Source organism: Grammomys surdaster, unplaced genomic scaffold (genome assembly GCF_004785775.1).
Source record: "Grammomys surdaster isolate TR1022 unplaced genomic scaffold, NIH_TR_1.0 126660, whole genome shotgun sequence".
Lineage (NCBI taxonomy): Eukaryota > Metazoa > Chordata > Mammalia > Rodentia > Muridae > Grammomys > Grammomys surdaster.
In genome coordinates, this window is record NW_021621449.1 from 2,753,592 (window position 1) to 2,762,609 (window position 9,018).

General features: G+C 40.1%; 1 long non-coding RNA gene across 1 annotated transcript; it reads right to left on the reverse strand.

Moving 5' to 3' along the window:
- Positions 1–287: 287 nt before the first annotated feature.
- Positions 288–7,016, reverse strand: LOC114615341. Its single transcript, XR_003710461.1, has 3 exons — positions 6,987–7,016; positions 4,302–4,467; positions 288–465 (listed from the first exon to the last, which is right to left on the reverse strand). It is a non-coding gene; the product is annotated as an uncharacterized LOC114615341 (long non-coding RNA).
- Positions 7,017–9,018: the final 2,002 nt, after the last annotated feature.

The following is a 9,018-nucleotide window of genomic DNA, read 5'->3' on the forward strand; positions in this document are numbered from 1 at the left end:
AGGCTGTGTGACCATTGTTAGATGTGAAATCTGAGGCAATAGGACTATTCTTTTTCAAGAGTGCTCTTCAGAGATTAACACAGCAACAATACTCAGCATGAACATTCAGTGTGTGCAGGAGGAGATGGGAAACCATCCAACACTGCTTAGTGCCTGCCTATGTGCCAACGGAATACTCACTTCACCGTAAAGACAGCTCGTGGGAAAGAATGAAAGGAACTCTGAGTCTAGAACCCTGGACTAAGGTGAATGACACTTAAGATGGAGTGAATACAAACAACAGCTGCTAAAAGAACAAATCACACTCCATGAGTTTTATTTCTATTCAGTATTTTTAATTCAGAAAAAGAAAACCCACACTGAATGCAACAAGATATAAAGAACTACTTCTTTCTTATTCTGCATTTTTTTTTCCACTCGCAGGTCTGTCTTCATCCAGAAGACCACCAGTTACTTCAAGAGAACCTGGGGGAAAACCAAAATTCATTAATGGGGAAAATAACAAAAAGTCAACCAACATTACCATATGTTACAAAACTTCAATTTTTATTATTACCATTTTCCGACTTGGCTTAATCTTAGTTAACAAAGATATTTAATGGTCATATTTTTTTAAAAACTAGAACCATGGGTTGCATTATAGTATTTAAGAATGTTACTGTAAATAAATGTATTACTTCAAAAGGAAACAAAAATGAAAATTCTTACATAATAAAATTACTGTACGAGGCCCAAAACAAACATACTTTAATTCCTTAATAACTTTAATTCTCTTACTCATGTCCTCTAGCTTAAATTCTCAATAATTACATGCACAATAAATTTTACTTCAGATTACTATTCATGTTGGTCATTTTTTTCAGCCTTAATTTTTTTTTTAACATTTCTATATTGGGACATAAGTGTTTACGCAGCAGAGTCTTTTTCAACATTAGGACAAGCAGGTGTCCCACACTACGTGTTATTATTACTCACCCTGCTGTCTCTACCTATCCCTCTTTAGTTTTAAAATCTACAAGGGGAAAAAAAAAAGACCTTCAGAAGAGTTCATCTCTGTGACAGACTGACTCATTTTCTCAAACAGGAATGGAATGTACAAAACAGAGGCAGGCTTCATGGTGTGAATGTGTTCTCTTTTCAACAGATATTTTAGAGAGCACAAAGGAGTCTTTGCATCTTTCCTTACTCAAAAGATTTTGTTCTGAATTGTGCATAGGCTCGCATGTGGGTGTGTAGGCATGACTGTAAGTGCTGGTGAATGCCAGAAGCTCAGCCTCTGGAGTGAGTGAGCCACCTGTAGGCTCCAAATTGGTTTGGAAAGAACAGGAAGCCAAGTCAACGTGCCTGTAAACAATGAACATGCACGTAAACAAGCGAAGGGCATATAAGCAGTAGACATGCTGAGAAGTACACAAAGCTTTCCCAAAGACCCCCCCCCCCCCAGGCTTACACTGCTTAAGGACAGCTCCCACTGCAGGGTTATGTTTCTGGTAACTACAGATGTTAAAGAATGTGGTGTAAAATGTAAAGAACACTTTAAAATAAAAGAAAATGGTTTTAGCTCTGGCTCTGTAATCCTGGGAAATCGTTTCCTAATTTAAATTATTTATTGTGTTCGTTATGCAAACACATCAAAGGGCAACTCTCTCAGAAGATGGTTCTCTCCTTCCACCATGGGTTCTGGGGATGAAGCTAAAGTTCAGAAAAGTTGCCCAGACTTGCCTAGGACTTAAGAGATGGCTTAGCATGTAAAACTGCTAGAAGTACAAACCTGACTAACCTGAGCTTGAATTCAAGACTATACTTGATAATGAATCTTTGCAAATGTCACCTATCTCTGGATGTCCTATTTCTATCCATGTATATTCGAAAACAATTACTTCCATGTAACAATAAGACAGCTAACAAATATGCTCCTGGGAACCATTGCCTGTTTGGGTCAATTGTTTTTACCATTTATCTGAGCTGCTCACAGTGTGCATGTCTGTACTCATTGGTAGAATCCAAAGGGTCAGGAGTTTGAGGACACCCTGAGCTAAAAGACACTGATGTAAAACAAGAGTCATCAGGGAAATGTAAATCAAAATGACCCTGAGACTCCACCTCACACCAGTCAGAATGGTTAAGATCAAAAACTCAGGTGACAGCAGATGCTGTCGAGGATGTGGAGAAAGAACATTCCTCCATTGATGGTAGGATTGCAAACTGGTACAACCACTCTGGAAATCTGGTGGTTCCTCAGAAAATTGGAAATAGATCTACTGAAGATCAGCTATACCACTCCTGTGCATATACCTAAAAGATGCCCCACCGTATCACAGGGACACATGCTCCACTATGTCCACAGCACCCTTATCTGTGATAGCCAGAAGCTGGAAAGAACTCAGATGTTCCACAATGGAAGAATGGTTACAGAAAATGTGGTTCATTTACACAATGGAATACTACTAGCTATTAACAACGAGAACATCATGAGTTTTATAGGCAAATGGATGGAACGAGAAAATATCCTGAGTGAGGTAACCCTGACCCAAAAGGACATGCATGTTATGTACTCACTAATAAGTGAATATTAGCCGAAAAAGTACAGAAGACCTAAGATACAATCCACAGGCCTCAAGAAGGTTAGCAAGCAGAAGGGCCCAAGTGAAGATGCTTCAATCCCACTTAGGAAGGAGAAGAAAATAATCACTGAAGATCATGATCAGGTAAGAAGGGAGAGAAGACGGGGAGAAGCCCTGAAGGCTAGCAGAATGAATGGAAATATGTAATCTCTGGGGTGAAAGTGGGAGGTGGGAGGACCCTCTAGAAAGTATTAGAGACCTGGAAGATGAGAGACTCTCAGGACTCAAAGGGAGGGACCTTAGATGAAATGTCCAACAGTGAGGAGAGGGAACTTGTAGAGCCTACTTCCAGCAGAAAGACAGGGCATCAAGTACAGGGATGAGGTTGCTGTCCCACAGTAAAAAACTTAGACCCAGAATTGTTCCTGTCTGAAAGAACTGCAGGGTCAAAAACAGAGAAGAGCCTAAATAAAGGAAAGGAGATCCAGTGACAGGCCTAAATTGGGATCCAACCCAAGGGGAAGCCCCAAGGCCTGACACTATTACTGATGCTATGGTGTGCTTACAGACAGGAGCCTAGCATGACTGCCCTCTGAGAGGCCCAACAAGCAGCTGAAGGAGTCAGATGTAGATATTTACACCCAACCAATGGACAGAAGCTAGTGATCCCTGTGCTGGAAGAAGAGGAGGAGGAGGGCAACCCTATAGGAAGACCAGCAGTCTTAACTAATCCAGACCCTTGAGATCTCTGATATTGAGCCACCAACCAGGCAGCATACAGGAGCTGGTCCGAGGCCACAGACACATATACAGCAGAGGACTGCCAGGGTCTGGCCTCAGGGTCTGGCCTCAGTGAGAGAAGATGCACCTAACCCTAAAGAGACTTGAAGCTTCGGGGAGTGGAGAGGTGGGGAGGCCAGGTGGAGGTGGAGGAAAATATCTTCTTGGAGACAGGGGAAGGAGGAATGGGATGAGGAAGACTGAGAAAAGGGCAATGACTGTACTGTAAAAAAAAAAAAAAAGTAAACTTTAAAAAACAGAAAAACAAACAAAAACCTGCATGCCTTTAATTTCAGCACTCTGGAGGCAGAGGCAGGTTGATCTCTGTGAGTTCAAGGCCAGCCTAGTCTACATAGTGAGTTCCAAGACAAGGCACAAAACAGCAGCAGCAGCAACAACAAAAGGACCAAGGAGCAGGGCAACACTGAGTAAGTAAAAATCTTGAGGCAATGGGGAGAATTGAAGGAAGATAAAAAAGGGTCAGGTAAAGGGGGAAGGGAGAGACAGAGACAGAGAGGGAGGGAGGAAGAGAGACAGAGAGAGAGAACGTGAGAGTGAGAGAGAGACAGAGAGATAGAGAGAGACAGAGACAGAGAGAGACAGAAAGAGAGAGAGACAGACAGAGAGACAGACTCTGCCAGACTGGTGAGGGTGCACCGTCAGGAGCACTGAGGTGCCAGGAGACCTGCTCTCCTTACTCCAGCATTCCTACTAAAGGGGAGGGTCTTAATTTCATAAAATAGTTTAAAACTGCATTCAACATAGTTTTGACACAATTAAAGGTCAATGTTTCTATGTATTGGTGGGATTTTAACTTTGCATAATGCTAAATTTTTCAAAGGAAGAATGATAATGCACCAGTAAGGTCAGACTCCATCTGAAGCAGAAAATGACAGGCATCAAGTTTTCCCACCTTACACAGCAGTCAAATCCCGCTCTGGGTTGGAAGTATCCTACCTTCAGTGAAGTGGCAGCCTTCCCAGGCCAGCTTCCATCTCTGCTGCTGCTCCTCGCTCCACTTGGTATGTCACATGCCATCTCTTCTCCTATGTAGGCTTAATGTCCACAGCCATCAGTCTGAAGAACTCCTTTCTCTGCTGCCACCTACCAGTCTATCTCTCTGCTGCAGCAGAAGGGTATATAGAAAAAGGCGTTGCTTATTGCTCAAATTAAACAAAGCTTTAGCATTACATATTTTAACATGTGAATCAACACTTTCATATCTTGCCCATCCCACCTCAATAATCAGTAGAGAAAACCCAATCACAGAAAATCAAATAATGTATGGTCAGTGTTCATGCTAAGCTAGGAAAATTAAAAATGAAAAGGAAGGAGAGGAACGATTGTCCACTCCGCAGTCATTGTCTCAGAGCCACGGTATGTTCTGCTGTTTCCCTTCCTTACGTATTCCTACAACTATGGAAAATTTATCTTGGTAGTCTACAACACCTACAAATTTCAAATTCAGAGACTACTCAAAGAACACACAATATAAAGTATTTAAAGTAATTCTAGAAACTAAGGGTATTAGGTGCTTTACCTGCTTGAGATTTCAATGTTCTGGACTGCTTATTGCCCAATGGCTCTGAATACATTAAAGCACGAACACATACGCCACCTACATTTAAAATAGGGTAGCATTTGTATGCCCAGATAAGCAGTGGGTATTTTTTTTCAAACGAGTTAATATTCGGTAAGTCCCTTAGAAACAACTGACCATGAATGTATTTTCCTTAAACTATTTACAAACACAGCAAAATTTGGGGGAGGGAAAAGAATGACAAACATGGTTCTAAGTAGCTGAGAGTTAACACAGGATGATGTCTTCTGCCTTTAAAACTTGAATATTCCTATTCCCATTCTTTGCCACTGGAGTCTACATTTGAAATTTATTTGACCTTACATACTGAGGAACTATTCCCAAGACTGACTAGCAATAATAATGGCTTGTTTTCCACCCTCCCAAATAAAAGTATGTACAGACTTGCCAACTTAAAACAAGCAAACACACACTGACAGAAGCACCAAAAGCTGGTCAACGGCAGCACTGCAATGCCATGGCTTCTACGTTCTCGTTCCTTCCCCCATCTCAAGCCCCACCCTTTTGACCTCTGCATATGGGATGAGCCTGAGCAGGAGAAGCTGGTGATGCAGGACTGCGCCTTTCCCACGGATGCTCCTAGAGGCCTGCTGTGCTTCTGGGAACTGAGGCGCAGGGATGTCTGTCTGACTGAAACCTAAAACAACAACAGTTCACCCCACCCCTCATGTTCCCCAAACCCCAAATAGCAGCCAGGTAAACATACTATATAAGGTCCACCTAGTAACTTTGAGTACGATAAAATCTAAAGCAAGAGTCCTTACAAGTCAGCAGGATTTAATGGGCAGCAGAATGGAGGTTGCTTAAATAAACTCTGCACACCCTACACTATGCAGACATTGTAATGGTGGCCATTCTCATCCAGAGAACGGGAGTCTCCTGAAGGACTCCTCCTCAGAACACTTCATATATCCCTGCAGGACTGCAGCTGGGATTCCTGGACACGTAAATTTCAGTTCAGTTCAACAGTCTTAATTATCTTAAGACGCTAGAGGATGTCCCTATCTCATGTGTCAACTGAAGCACAGAATAGGCTAATAATGAATTACACGCCTCTATTTAGGTGTAGAAAGCACCAAGGACTAGGTTTCTTATTCATTAACTAGTGGTTTGCTGAATGTTCACACTCTTGAGTAGGACATTTTCAGATAGTAGATAAGAAGGTGCTGGCTAATGTCTCTATTATAAAGAGATTACTGCCCCAAATGTAAAATATAAGGAGTAGCTTTCAGAGTGAAAACCTTAGAAAGGACAGGAAAGGAGGAAACAGGAAGACAGGGAGGATAGACGAAAGGGGAAGAGAGAACAAATGAAAGACTATCAAACTGTACAACTATACTTCGACTCTGCCACTGACTTTGTTTTACGACCCTGGCTAGCTATCTGGTTACCATGCTGTGCTTCAGAAATTTATCTATAATGTGTATGCTTTAGAATCTGATTGTCTTTAACCACATTTATCTCTGTTAGGACTAGTGTATCGAGCTACAGCAATTACTTCTGTATACATTAACTCTAAAATGACTAAAGGCTTTCTATTGTGCTTCCCAAGTCCCTTCCACTTCACTATGGCCAAATAAACACTACAGAGTATTTTAAACCCGTATATATAACCTAAAGCCTAATTTACTTTACACAGCTCTAGTTTTCCATACCTGTCAACTCCTAATTGATGTCTTTATACTGTGAGCTCACTGTGTATTCGGAACACCAAGCCCTGAAAAAGCTTAAGCCAGAGTAGCACAATGGAAGAAACAAACAAACCCACAACAAAACAAAGCCAAAAAGTCACACTCAGAAAAACTTAATTATAGACATATATGCAAGGAATGGAGACTCTAAATGGATAAACAAAATCCCCACGTTCTCAGTTCATCCCAATCAATTCAAACTTTACCCCAAAAACTCTTTACATTACTTGCTATCATATTTATGCATTTGTAAAAACCAAGTTATGATAAACTTTTAAAGTGTTACAGAAAGAAAACTTTAAAAAAGTAAAATGTTAGCCTTCTGATAGAAATTGAGGAGAGATCAATTACCTGCCGGCAGGCTGGGCTGGGCACGGTCCGAGCCACTGCACTGAGCACGCACTGCGCAGCTGCGTTACTGGGGGAGGGGAAGTTTAGAAGGGCACTGACCCCAAAGCTCTCAAAACGTCTCACTCATCAGCAGGAAGGGGGAAGAAGGAAAGTATTTTCTCTGAGTATTTTTTGTTTGTTTGTATTTGTATATTTTGGCTCCTGAAAAGGCTGGCAAAGAACAGTAACAGTGCAAAATATTAGAATATTTCTTGAAAAACCATTTTAAAAATGTAAACATTAAGGAAATTTTAAGAACCAAACTTTTGTTAACATAGAAAAAATTTTTTCCCTAGAGTTAGGCAGCCACCCCAAAAGGCATGGCAAAGTACATTGGGATAAAGGAAATAAAATATCACAGACACCCCAAAACAAAATGAAAACATTTTAAATCTAATCTGGAAGACTAGATGATTCCAATAGCAGACTTCTGTCCATCACTAAAACATTCCAAGGCGCCTATATTATATTAAGTGAAACTTTTTCTTCTTCTTTTTTTTAAGAAACAAAAGAAAGCAGTGAACCTGGTTATAAATCCTGCAATATATTACATTTAAAAAAAAATCCTAGCACAACAAAGGTAAATTTTAAATAAAAGCCAACAAACAGACAAACAAACAGCAGCAGAGGTTACCTGTCTGAGCACCTACATGTTCTTAGGAGGGGATCGTGTCTCACCAGCCAAATAGCCCACAAACCTTCTCAAAAACAGCGAACCAGGAGAAAGATAACACAAGATTTGATTTCACAGTGTCTCTAACACCCCCCAACCCCACACACTGGGGGTTCTCTGAGTGAAGAGCACAGGGTTTCCACTCTTCTCCTTCTTGAGTAAGATGATTGATGGTCAGGGCCCTTTTCCAATGCCTCCAGTGCTTTGTCTTAAAGTCTGATAAAGTGCTTGATGAAAGCAAGTCTCTTGCTGGATTTTTTTTCTAATGTTCCAAGTAGTTTCTTATTGAGAGCATAGAGAAAGATTTCAAAGTTCATTGGAGAAAAGCCAGCAGAAATGAACAAAATATCAAAAAAATTGACTCAATTAGAAAGTTTAAGTGGCATAGTTCATAATGCATGGATCTATGAGTCCAATTCTCATCATAAGTTAACATAAAAACAAAATCAGAATCATTAAAATACAACTAACAATTACAATTTTAACAGTGTACACAAAACTTACAGTAATTCAGATTTTTGGCACGATTACACAAATTTGATACATTTTCTCACAGTAGTAATGAAGACTACACAAAAGTTATGAAAATATGTCAACTCTCACTTGTTTCCTTTGAGTTCTTCCAGAATGAATTTTCTTATTGTTTACCTTAATTTGAGAGAATTCAAAATGAGCACCCTTCCTACTTTCAGTTTGAGTGTGAGTGTGACACCGAGGGTGGCTGGGGAAGAGCTGTACTTAGCACAGGACTGAAACTGCTGGGAAAGCTTCTTAGAGCACTGCTTGCTTTAGAAAAATGGCTAACTATAATTTTCCTGTTTCTTTATTATCCCACCATAAAAAGTGAATTTTTCAACAAGTGAAGATGTTCTATATGTTTTCAAATGCATGAACTTATATACATGTATATCATAATGTATGTGGCAACCAGATGGTCTTAGGATCTGATTACACAGCTGCTCATTTATTTGTCTATACCAAATAGTATGTACCCTCCAAAATATGATCATTCGGCAAAGTACCAAGTACTTTTATTCTGTTAATGAATCAGAGGTATGTACGACTCCCAATAATCCTGGGCAGATCAGAACGTGCAGATGCAATTAGAGTACCCTAAATATAATTAGAAACTCCTTATGTGTTTTTTTTCTGAGGTGAAATGAGAAGAGTGCACAGATTACAGGTACTATTCTATTTGTCAATAAAACCTTTCACTCCGTTTTAATATTATTTAATTCTATGGGGAAAACCAAGTTTTATTACATTCCTTTTTAAAATGGAAGAACTATACAGTTACGCATGATCAAACCTCTGTTAGAG